Here is an 11,734-nt window from a genome sequence, read left to right as displayed (position 1 = left end):
AAGTGTCCCTCATCTTTACAGAGATGGTTGTTTGAATCCAATCTTTCATTATTGTCTCCATGTGCTACCTACTGAATTTAATCTCCAATTACAGGTTTCTCAAACTGCTGTGTTTTTCTTGGGGGAAGTGAATTATTAAGATTTTTCCTGGGGTAGAATGAGAAACATTGAATTACAATATTTTATAATCCTACTTTTTCTTTAACTAAGGTCACCATAAATCTAAAGGCATTTAAGCTGGGTAAGAAAAGTAAAGCATGATGTCAAAGTAAAAATCAACAGTTGATCTGAAATCTTACTTATTCATAAATTAAAAAGCAGAAAAAAAATAACCCACACGTGTAGGTTAGCTGTGCTTTTCTGAAACAAGAGGAGAGTTGAGTAGCTGAATATAAAGGCTATATATTTCACTTTGAAAAGGAATATTCTTGGTATTCAAGGGCAGGATCAGAAAGAAGTGCTTGTTGAAAGAGTTTAAGACCCACAGTGCTCAGGGAGGAAAACAAGGCCTTGTTTATATCTTGAATGTAACAGCTTAAAGGAAGTGTGGGTGGGACAAGACCTGCCAATACTAGCTTACCCTGAGAAAGTCAGTGTGGTCACTGCAAGAACCCTGTCTTCATGGAAGCACCAAAGGACAATGGGCAAGAAAAATCTGTCCTCGGTTGCAGAAAGGCTGCTTCAGCTTTTCAGTCTGTAATCTGCATCTACAGCTTATCACAGTTCTCTTAATTTCCTAAACCCTTGGCTATTTCTCATTTCTTCTTTGTTCATTTCCTAGACACAAAAGTTCAGTAGCACAATTAAATACATAATAATAATGATTAATTTTAAAATGATATTCATCTTTCATTTAGACCAACTGAGATGTAGATAACACATTCAACTGTTTTCAAACCCAGGTTCACACACTGGATGCACAACGAGGCCAAACAAACTGAAATGCTGGAAGTTTGAGCAGAGAAAGGTTTATTGCGAGGGCCAAACAAAGAGAATGGGCGGCTCCTGTGGAAAAGACCCGAACTCCCCCAAGGGTTTCAGGCAAATTTGTGGGGATAGCCACAGGGTGTGTGACGTGACTTTGTTCTGACCGGTTGGTGGTGAGGTAGTGCTCCAGAAATCTTAATCATCAGCCTTCTGGTTCCAACCAGCCTGAGGTCCATGTGCTTGTGTTCAGCCTGAAGTTACCATCCTCCACCTGGGTGGGGGCCTTAGTTCCTGTAGCAGAATGCAGATCTGTATCAGGTTGTTATGTATATCTCTTTAGGAGACACTAGGAGTCCTATTGTTCTAATCACTAACTGTTTGACTCTGTACCTCGGGAACTCAAGGTCTAAGAGGCTGAAGCATTTTTCCTATAAACAAGAAATGGGGAACCTAGAAAGACTTTTGTACCCAGGAGGGCCCCAAAGGGTCCCTGCTCGATTTCACAACTACTGTGAAGATTAAATGATGGTTGACAAACTCAACAGTTCTATATGTAAGGAAAGTATGTAGTTCTATATGTAAGAAGGTAATGTAGCTGAAGATTTATGTAGTCATTTCAACTGATAATTCATTCTAAGTAAGCACATTCTAAAAAACCTGGGTTCTCTATTAAGAATTATCGGTGCCAATATGAGTTATTGGACAGTACTAGAAGAGAAAATCAGTTCAGACAACATTTTCTTTCTTTTGTTTTTGTTTGTTTCTCTGCTTGTTTAAGGGAGATCTTACTATGGGAAAAAGGACTTCTAGATTCTTGGCAGGGAAAAATAGTTTGGGGGGATAATTTGAGTAAAAAGCATTTGAGTAAAAAGCATGTCTCATAAACATGAGACACGTGTCTCATGTGCTAACTACTACTGGAAGGCCAAAATGCATATGACAGGATGACCACACATCTAGAAAATCACAGTGTCTGATCATGACAAAATGACTGTTTTCACTTAAAGCAAGGAAGTGGCCTAACCCCTAAAATAAAACTTTACATACCACCAAAAGTGTAGTGAAAGAGGATATTAAAATGATTAAATTCCACTTTTACCCCATAAAACAGTGCTTTCTGAACTTCATAGAGTAGGATGCAGTCAGCATAGTTGTCCTTGGACCTCAAGTACAAATGTTTGACTTAATTGTCCTCCTCGGTGCATGAGCATTATCATTTTTGGTCCCTGCATGGGCACTTTATTTGCATTTATCTCTATTCTCTGCCCCAACTTACCTCTGCTTATAAGCAACCATTCTGTTTAAATAAGCAAATTGTTTCACACATTGTGTTCAAACATGTATTTTTGTTTTTGTTCAGTTCAGTTCAGTCGCTCAGTCGTGTCCGACTCTTTGCGACCCCATGAATCGCAGCACACCAGGCCTCCCTGTCCATCACCAACTCCCAGAGTTTACTGAAACTCGTGTCCATCGAGTCAGTGATGCTATCCAGCCATCTCATCCTCTGTCGTCCCCTTCTCCTCCTGCCCCCAAACACCTTCTTTAAATTTATGCAAATAGTATTGGGCTGTGTATCTATTCTCGTTCTGACTTTTTCCCACTACCCATGCATTTTAAAAATGCATTCATTTTACTCTGTGTGTATGTTGTTAGTTTCTTCTAGTTTGGGCCCTGAACTCCACATATACCTATCTACCTCCCCAGTATGAATGCCCAGATTTCCTTCAATTCCTTGCTACATAAATATGCTATGACAATGATCACCATAACATGTTCCAATATGGACTTGGAATATAGATCCAGGAATAGAATTGCTGTGTCATAGGTATGCACCCCGGAGAAGGCAATGGCAACCCACTCCAGTACCCTTGCCTGGAAAATCCCATGGGTGGAGGAGCCTGGTAGGCTGCAGTCCACGGGGGTCGCGAAGAGTCGGACACGACTGAGCGACCACTTTTCACTTTCATGCATTGGAGAAGGAAATGGCAACCCACTCCAGTGTTCTTGCCTGGAGAATCCCAGGGACAGGGGAGCCTGGTGGGCTGCCGTCTATGGGGTCGCACAGAGTCGGCCATGACTGAAGCGACTTAGCAGCAGCAGCAGCAGGTATACACCCATTCTTAAATTAACTGGGTACTGCCTAACTGCCTTCCAAAATGGCAGGACCAGTCTCCATTCTCAAGGATTCCTGCATACTCACCAGTACTTGGCATTATCCAGTTGTTTAACTTCAGTCTAATGGCTGTAAAGTGATACTTCATTGTTATTTTATTTTCCATTTTTATGATTAGTACTCTTGGACCAGCTCGTGAGTGTTGACCTTGGTTTTTTGCTGCTATATATTCTACATATTCTCCTGTGTTAAATAAGCAGAAAAACAAAAAACTGTTTGACTATTTGTGCTTCTATATATTGTCTGTTCATATTGAAACAGGAAGGAAGGGGGCAGGGCACAGCCTTTAAAAGAATAACATAGCCCCAGGACACAAAATAAACTGGTTTGAACCAAAGAGCTCAAAGATAGTAGACAAGTGTGTGTTAGTCACTCAGTCATGTCCAACTCTTTGCAGCCCTATAGAATGTGGCCCACCAAGCTCCTCTGTCCATGGGATTCTCCAGGCAAGAATACTGGAGTGGGTTGCCATTCCCTTCTCCAGGGGATCTTCCTGACCCAGGGATTGAACACAGGTCTCCTGCATTGCAGGCAGATTCTTTACTGTCTAAGCCACCCAGGGAAGTCCCGAAACAACATTAGTGCTTCTGCTCCGCTTTCTATTCTTCTGCAGGTGGTTTAGTCGCTGTCATGTCCGACTCCCCCGACCCCGTGGACTGTAGCCTGCCAGGCTCCTCTGTCCATGGGATTCTCCAGGTAAGAATTCTGGAATGGGCTGCAAGTAGACTTACACTAGACCTTGAGCCTCACTAATATGTTCATTGGGCTTCCTGGTGGCTCAGATGATAAAGAGTCTGCCTGCAACGCAGGAGACCAGGTTCGATCCCTGTATCAGGAAGATCCTCTGGAGAAGGGAATGGCTATCCATTCCAGTATTCTTGCCTAGAGAATTCCATGGACAGAGGAGCCTGGTGGGCTACAGTCATGGGGTTGCCAAGGGTCAGACATGACTGAACGACTAACACTTTCACTTTCATACACTCACTTTAACACAAGCAAGCTAAATGATACACCCATAAGCACCACGACAGTTCCAAGGCTGGTCATAAAGGTCAAAAAGTGGGCGGTGACCCAATTTCTGGAAATCCCCACCCCTTCCCCAAAATAGCTGGAATACTACTCCTACTCACAGCCTATGAAATTACCCACCCCTATGAAAACTGACAACCCCCTATACTCCAAGGCCACTCTCACTTTCTGAGATGACCCACCCTCTGTTTATGGAGTGGATTCTCTCTAAATAAATCTACTTCTTATCTATCACTTTGTCTTTCATCAAGCTGTGATGAGACATTAAGAAACTGAACTTCATTAAGTCCTGACATCAGGTGTGATCTCAGTTAAAAGACTGAGTTCAAGTCCCAATCTGAAACACAGTTTTAATATCTCTTCTCCATTTTCCTATTGAGGTTGTTATTTTCTTGTTGATATTTTATGTAAGTTCCTTAAATATTCTTGACATTACTCCCTTGTTGGACTTAATTGTTTCAGATATCTTTTACCAATTTGTCATCTACTTGTTAACTTGGTCTACAATGTCTGTTAAAAGACACTGAGACGTATTAAAAATGTTAAGAGTTTATTTGAGCAAAACTTTATTCCAATCAGTAACACCAAATGAGAAGTGGTTAGGAAAGCTTTACCGGCATAAGCTTGAGGAGATGCTTTAACAGAAAAAAGGTGAAAGAAAAGTAAGGATATTAGTTATGGCCTAGCTGCAGCGTAAAGCCTAGTTAACTACTTGTGATCGGTTGCCTTTCAGTTCAGTTCAGTCGCCCAGTCGTGTCCAGCTCTTTGCGACCCCATGAACCGCAGCACACCAGTCCATCACCAATTCCTGGAGTTTACCCAAACCCATGTCCATTGTGTCAGTGATGCCATCCAACCATTTCATCCTCTGTTGTCCCCTTCTCCTCCTGCCTTCAATCTTTCCTAGCATCGGGGTCTTTTCAAATGAGTCAGCTCTTCACATCAGGTGACCAAAGTATTGGAGTTTCAGCTTCAACATCAGTCCTTCCAAAGAACACCCAGGGCTGATCTCCTTTAGAATGGACTGGTTGGATCTCCTTGCAGTCCAAGGGACTCTCAAGAGTCTTCTCCAACACCACAGTTCAAAAGCATCAATTCTTCGGTGCTCAGCTTTCTTCACAGTCCAACTCTCACATCCATACATGACCACTGGAAAAACCATAGGCTTGACTAGACGGACCTTTGTTGGCAAAGTAATGTCTCTGCTTTTCAATATGCTGTCTAGGTTGCTCATAACTTTCCTTCCAAGGAGTAAGCGTCTTTTAATTTCATGGCTGCAATCACCACCTGCAGTGATTTTGGAGCCCAGAAAAATAAAGTCAGCCACTGTTTCCACTGTTTCCCCATCTATTTCCCATGAAGTGATGGGACCAGATGCCAGGATCTTAGTTTTCTGAATGTTGAGCTTTAAGCCAACTTTTTCACTCTCCTCTTCCACTTTCATCAAGAGGCTTTTTTTTAGTTCCTCTTCTCTTTCTGCCATAAGGGTGGTGTCATCTGCATATCTGAGGTTATTGATGTTTCTCCCGGCAATCTTGATTCCAGCTTGTGCTTCCTCCAGCCTAGTGTTTCTCATGATGTACTCTGCCTTTATCATTTTAAGTTTGTAACTCTGAGGCATTAATAGACTTAAATTATGGTTTGCCTACATAGGTTGTCATGGCATCAGAACCACATGAGTCTAATAGTCTCCTTATTGTTACAGATCCCCAGTGGGTTAGTGACCTCCTCAGTGGGTCCTTGGCCTGGAGTTGCCAATACCAATCAAACATGGGGTTCAGTATAGCAAAGCATACACTTCATTCATTGATCAAGAAATGGAGAAGAGAGAGTTCATTCTCTAAATACACCTTCTCCCTGGGGGAGGGAGAAAGGGGTTAGGAGGTAGGGACATCATCAAGGCTCTAGGAAATGGGGGGAGATTTTCAGTGGCAGCTGGGGCATGCACAGTCTTCCATGCTTCTTTGCGCACTGCATGAATCATGCCTAGCAAAGCACAAGTCTCCTGCCTGGGTGGAGATTTTAACATAGTAATGAAGCAAAAAGTAACTTTTGCACACTGCCAGGTTTCATCTACTCCCAAAGATTCCTGTGGTTATGTCAGAGCCAGTCCAGTTTGGTTGACCATTGCACATTTCTTGAAGCACAGCTGTAAAACGCTTTGACAAATACCAGGTGCTTTGAAATAAGTAAAGAGATAAATCAAGGCAAGCATCCATTAATTCTCAGGGGCAGGTATGGGTACAGTTTAATTAATTTAACATGTCCTTTGTAAATCCTCAAGCCTTTATTTTCATGTAATCAATTTCATGAAGTTTTTTACTTACAATTTATGCTTTTGAAATGTTGTCAAAAAGGTTGTTCCCCACCTCTTGGTATAGTTTGGTCTTGCACATGTAGATGCAGTACTTAATTTGTTCTAGTTTATTTTTCTTTTCCCCATTGACTTGAGCTGTGTTTATTGTAGATTCCATTCCCAAGTGATGTTGATGCTGCTAGTTCAAGAAGCACCGTATGAATAACAAGATAACTGAACAATGGGAGTGAACAGCTAGTTGAAAGAATGGTGAATAAAGGTGAATTTGAGAGAATGTAAGGACTCGCCTGGTGGCTCAGGGGTTAAGAATATGCCAGCAATGCAGGAGACATGGGTTCAATCCCTGGGTTGGGAAGATCCCCTGGGGTAGAAAAAGAGTCAGACATGACTTAGCGACTAAACAACAACAAATATATTGTGTTATTAAACATATCAGCCCAGAATGAAGTAAAAATCACGATTAGTAGTTTTTAGATGAAAAATGGGGATGGTTTTAGTATCTTTGAAAATGAACATATAGAAATTACTCCTACACAGCACCAGTTCACAGATACACCTCAGGATTCCCTAAGCTAAATCTCTGAAATACAGAAAGAAACCTCAGTTAGGTGATCCTGAAAGCTTGATCACCCAAAATATCTATCTCTAGGCAGCTACTTAAATAACGTCTGGAAATCTTGCTTTAAAAAATAAGTTCATTCTTCCTCCAACAATTCATTGCAGGAAAAAAAGCAATGGCTATGTGCATTTGGACTGTGTGGATCACAATAAACTGTAGAAAATTCTAAAAGAGATGGGAATACCAGACCACATGATCTGCCTCTTGAGAAATTTGTATGCAGATCAGGAAGCAACAGTTAGAACTGGACATGGAACAACAGACTGGTTCCAAATAGGAAAAGGAGTTCATCAAGTCTGTATATTGTCACCCTGTTTATTTAACTTATATGCAGAGTACATCATGAGAAACGCTGGACTGGAAGAAACACAAGCTGGAATCAAGATTGCCGGGAGAAATATTAATAACCTCAGATATGCAGATGACACCACCCTTATGGCAGAAAGTGAAGAGGAACTCAAAAGCCTCTTGATGAAAGTGAAAGTGGAGAGTGAAAAAGTTGGCTTAAAGCTCAACATTCAGAAAACGAAGATCATGGCATCCGGTCTCATCACTTCATGGGAAATAGATGGGGAAACAGTGGAAACAGTGTCAGACTTTATTTTTTTGGGCTCTAAAATCACTACAGATGGTGACTGCAGCCATGAAATTAAAAGACGCTTACTCCTTGGAAGGAAAGTTATGACCAACCTAGACAGCATATTGAAAAGCAGAGACATTACTTTGCCAACAAAGGTCCGTCTAGTCAAGGCTATGGTTTTTCCTGTTTTCATGTATGGATGTGAGAGTTGGACTGTGAAGAAAGCTGAGCACCGAAGAATTGATGCTTTTGAACTGTGGTGTTGGAGAAGACTCTTGAGAGTCCATTGGACTGCAAGGAGATCCAACCAGTCCATTCTGATGGAGATCAGCCCTGGGATTTCTTTGGAGGGAATGATGCTGAAGCTGAAACTCCAGTACTTCAGCCACCTCATGCGAAGAGTTGATTCATTGGAAAAGACTCTGATGCTGGGAGGGATTGGGGGCAGGAGGAGAAGGGGACGACAGAGGATGAGATGGCTGGATGGCGTTACTGACTTGATGGACGTGAGTCTGAGTGAACTCTGGGAGTTGGTGATGGACAGGGAGGCCTGGCATGCTGTGATTCACGGGGTCGCAAAGAGTCGGACACGACTCAGCGACTGATCTGATCTGATTGCAAGTAACATAGGCACCAGTTTACTTAATTACCTAGGAAAATAGGTATTAATTGACTTTGAGAAATAACAAGGAAAAGGCAATTTTCAGTTTTACTAACTGGCATATTTGCCCTATGATTGGACAATTCATACTGAAATCAAATCAGTAAGAGAATGAGCTATAAATTGAGAATTTAAATTGAGTCAGGTGAGGTATGAGTAGTGGGGGATTTTTTTTTCAAGACTTGTGGGTTGGATTGTTCAAATGTCTTTTAACTACATCAGTGAAGCGGGGTGGGAAGGACAATAAGAAGGCAAATAATGCTGAGCATAAAATACTGGGAGCTAATGTGATATTCAAGAGGAAATGGCTTACACTAGTGGTTACTCTCGTTCAGTTGTCATCATTTGTGGTGGGTGTAGGGTTGAGAGATCTGAGCTGCCTTACTACTTTCCTTCCTTACTACTTTCCTTACTACTTTCCTTCCTTGTGTTGCTGTTCAGTCACTAAGTTGTGTCTGACTCTTTGCAACCCCACGGACTGCAGCACATCAGGCTTCCCTGTCCTACACTATCTCCTGGAGTTTGTTCAAACTCATGTCCATTGAGTCAGTGATGCCATGCAACCATCTCACCCTCTGTCACCCTTATCTTTTCCTGCCCTCAATCTTTCCCAGCATCAGGGGCTTTTCCAATGAGTCAGTTCTTCACATCAGGTGCCCAAAGTGTTGGAGTTTCAGCTTCACTATCAGTCCTTCCAATGAATATTCAGGGTTGATTTCCTTTAGGATTGATTGGTTTGATCTCCTTGCAGTCTATGGGACTCTCAAGAGTCTTCTCCAGCAACACAATTCAAAAGCATCAATTCTTCAGTGCTCAGCCTTCTTTATGGTCCAACTCTCACATCCATACATGACTACTGGAAAAACCATAGCTTTGACTATATGGACATTTGTTGGCAAACTAATGTCTCTGTGTTTTAATACATTGTCTAGGTTTGTATCCAAGGGCCATGCATCTTTTAATTTTACAGCTGCAATCACCATCCTCAGTGATTTTGGAGCCCAAGAAAGCAAAATCTGTTACTGTTTCCACTGTTTCCCCATCTATTTGCCATGAAGTGATGGGACCAGATGCCACAACCTTATTTTTTTAATGTTGAGTTGTAAGTCAGCCTTTTCACTCTATTTCACCTTCATCAAGAAGCTCTTAAGTTTCTCTTCACTTTCTGCCATTAGCATGGTATTATATGGCGTGCTGCGATTCACGGGGTTGCAAAGAGTCGGACACGACTGAGCGACTAAACTGAACTGATATGCATATCTAAGATTGTTGACATTTCCACCAGCAATCTTGATTCCAGCTTGTGAGTCATCCAGCCTGGCATTTCTCATGATGTACTCTGCATATTCCAGAAAGAACATGTACCTCTGTTTCATCGACTATGCTAAAGCCTTTGTGTGGATCATAACAAATTGTGAAAAGCTCTTAAAGAGATGGGAATACCAGACCATCTTACCTGTCTCCTGAGAAACCTGTCTGTGGGTCAAGAAGCAACAGTTAGAACCCTGTATGGAACTATTGACAGGTTCAAGATTGAGAAAGGAGTACAACGGGGCTGTCTGCTACCACCCTGTTTGTTTAACCTATATGCTGAGCATATCATGAGAAAAGCTGGGCTGGATGAGTTACAATTTGGAATCAAGATAGGTGGGAGAAACATGAAAAACCTCAGACATGTGGATCATACCACTCTAATGGCAGAAAGCGAAGAGGAACTAAAGAGCCTCTCGATAAGGGTGAAGGAGGAATGTGAAAGAGCCAGCTTAAAACTAAATATTAAAAAAACTAAGATCATGGTGTCTGGCCCCATTACTTCATGGCAAATAGAAGGGGAAAGGGGGAAAGTTGTGACAGATTTCCTCTTCTTGGGCTCTAAAAATCCCTGTGGATGGTGCAGTCATGAAACAAGAGGCGATTGCTTCTTGGCAGGAAAGCTATGACAAACCTAGACAGTGCTTTGAAAAGCAGAGACGTAATGTCTCTGCCGATAAAGGTTTGTATAGTCAAGGCTTATTTATGGTCTTCCCAGTGGTCATGTACGGTTGTGAGAGCTGGATGGTAAAGAAGACAGAACACCAAAGAATTGATGCCTTCAAACTGTGGTGCTGGAGAAGACTTCTGAAAGTCCCTTGAACAGCAAGGAGATCAAACCAGTCAATCTTAGGTGAAATCAACGCTGGATATTCCTTGGAAGGACTGGTGATGAAGCTGAAGCTCCAGTATTTTGGTCATCTGATAAGAACAGCTGACTCATTGGACAAGTCCCTGATGCTGGGAAAGACTGAGGACAGAAGGAGAAGAGGGCATCAGAGGACGAGATGGCTGGATGGCATCACCTATGCAATGGACATGAACTTGGGCAAACTTTGGGAGATGGTGATGGACAGGGAGGCCTGGTATGCTGCAATCCATGGGGTCACAAAGAGTCAGACATGACTGGGCGACTGAACAACAACAACTCTGCATATAGGCACTTCCCAGGTGGCGCTAATGATAAAGAACCCGCCTGCCAAGGTAGGAAACTTAAGAGATGCAGGTTTGATCCCTGGGTGAGGACAATCCCCTGGAGGGCATGGCAACCCACTCCAGTATTCTTGCCTGGAGAGTCCCCATGGACAGTGGAGCTGGCAGGCTACAGTTAATAGGGTTGCAAAGAGTTGGACATGAGTGAAGTGACTTAGCACCCATGCACACTGCATATAAGTTAAATAAGCAAGGTGACAATATAGAGCCTTAATGAACTCCTTTCTCAATTTTGAACCAGTCTGTTGTTCCATATCTGGTTCTAACTGTTGCCTCCTGGCCTGTATATAGGTTTTTCAGGAGGCAGGTAACATGATCTGGTATTTCCATGTCTTTCAGAATTTTCCAGTTTGTTGTAATCCACACAGTCAAAGGGTTTAGCGTAGCAAATGAAACAGAAATAGATGCTTTTCTGGAATTCCCTTGCTTTTTCTATGATCCAGCGGATGTTGGCAATTTGATCTCTGGTTCGTCTGCCTTTTCAAATTCCAGCTTGTACATATGTAAGTTCTTGGTTCAGGTACTGCTGAAGCCTAGTTTGAAGGATTTTAAGTATTACCTTGCTAGCATGTGCAATAAGTGCAATTGTATGGTAGTTTGAACATTCTTCAGCATTGTCCTTCTTTGGGATTGGAATGAAAATTGACCTCTTTCAGTCCTGTGGCCACTGCTGAGTTTTCCAAATTTGCTGGCATATTGAGTGCAGCACTTTAATGGCATCATCTTTTAGGATTTGAAATAGGTCAGTTGGAATTCCGTCACCTCCAGTAGTTTTGTTCATAGTAATGCTCCCTACAGCCCACTTGACTTCACATTCCAGGATGTCTGGCTCTAGGTGAGTGACCACACTATCGCGGTTATTTGGGTCATTAAGACCTTTTTTTGTATAGTTCTTCTGTGTATTC

Source organism: Bubalus kerabau, chromosome 2, assembly GCF_029407905.1.
Source record: "Bubalus kerabau isolate K-KA32 ecotype Philippines breed swamp buffalo chromosome 2, PCC_UOA_SB_1v2, whole genome shotgun sequence".
Taxonomy (NCBI): Eukaryota; Metazoa; Chordata; class Mammalia; order Artiodactyla; family Bovidae; genus Bubalus; species Bubalus kerabau.
Note: the sequence above shows the minus strand (reverse complement) of the source record.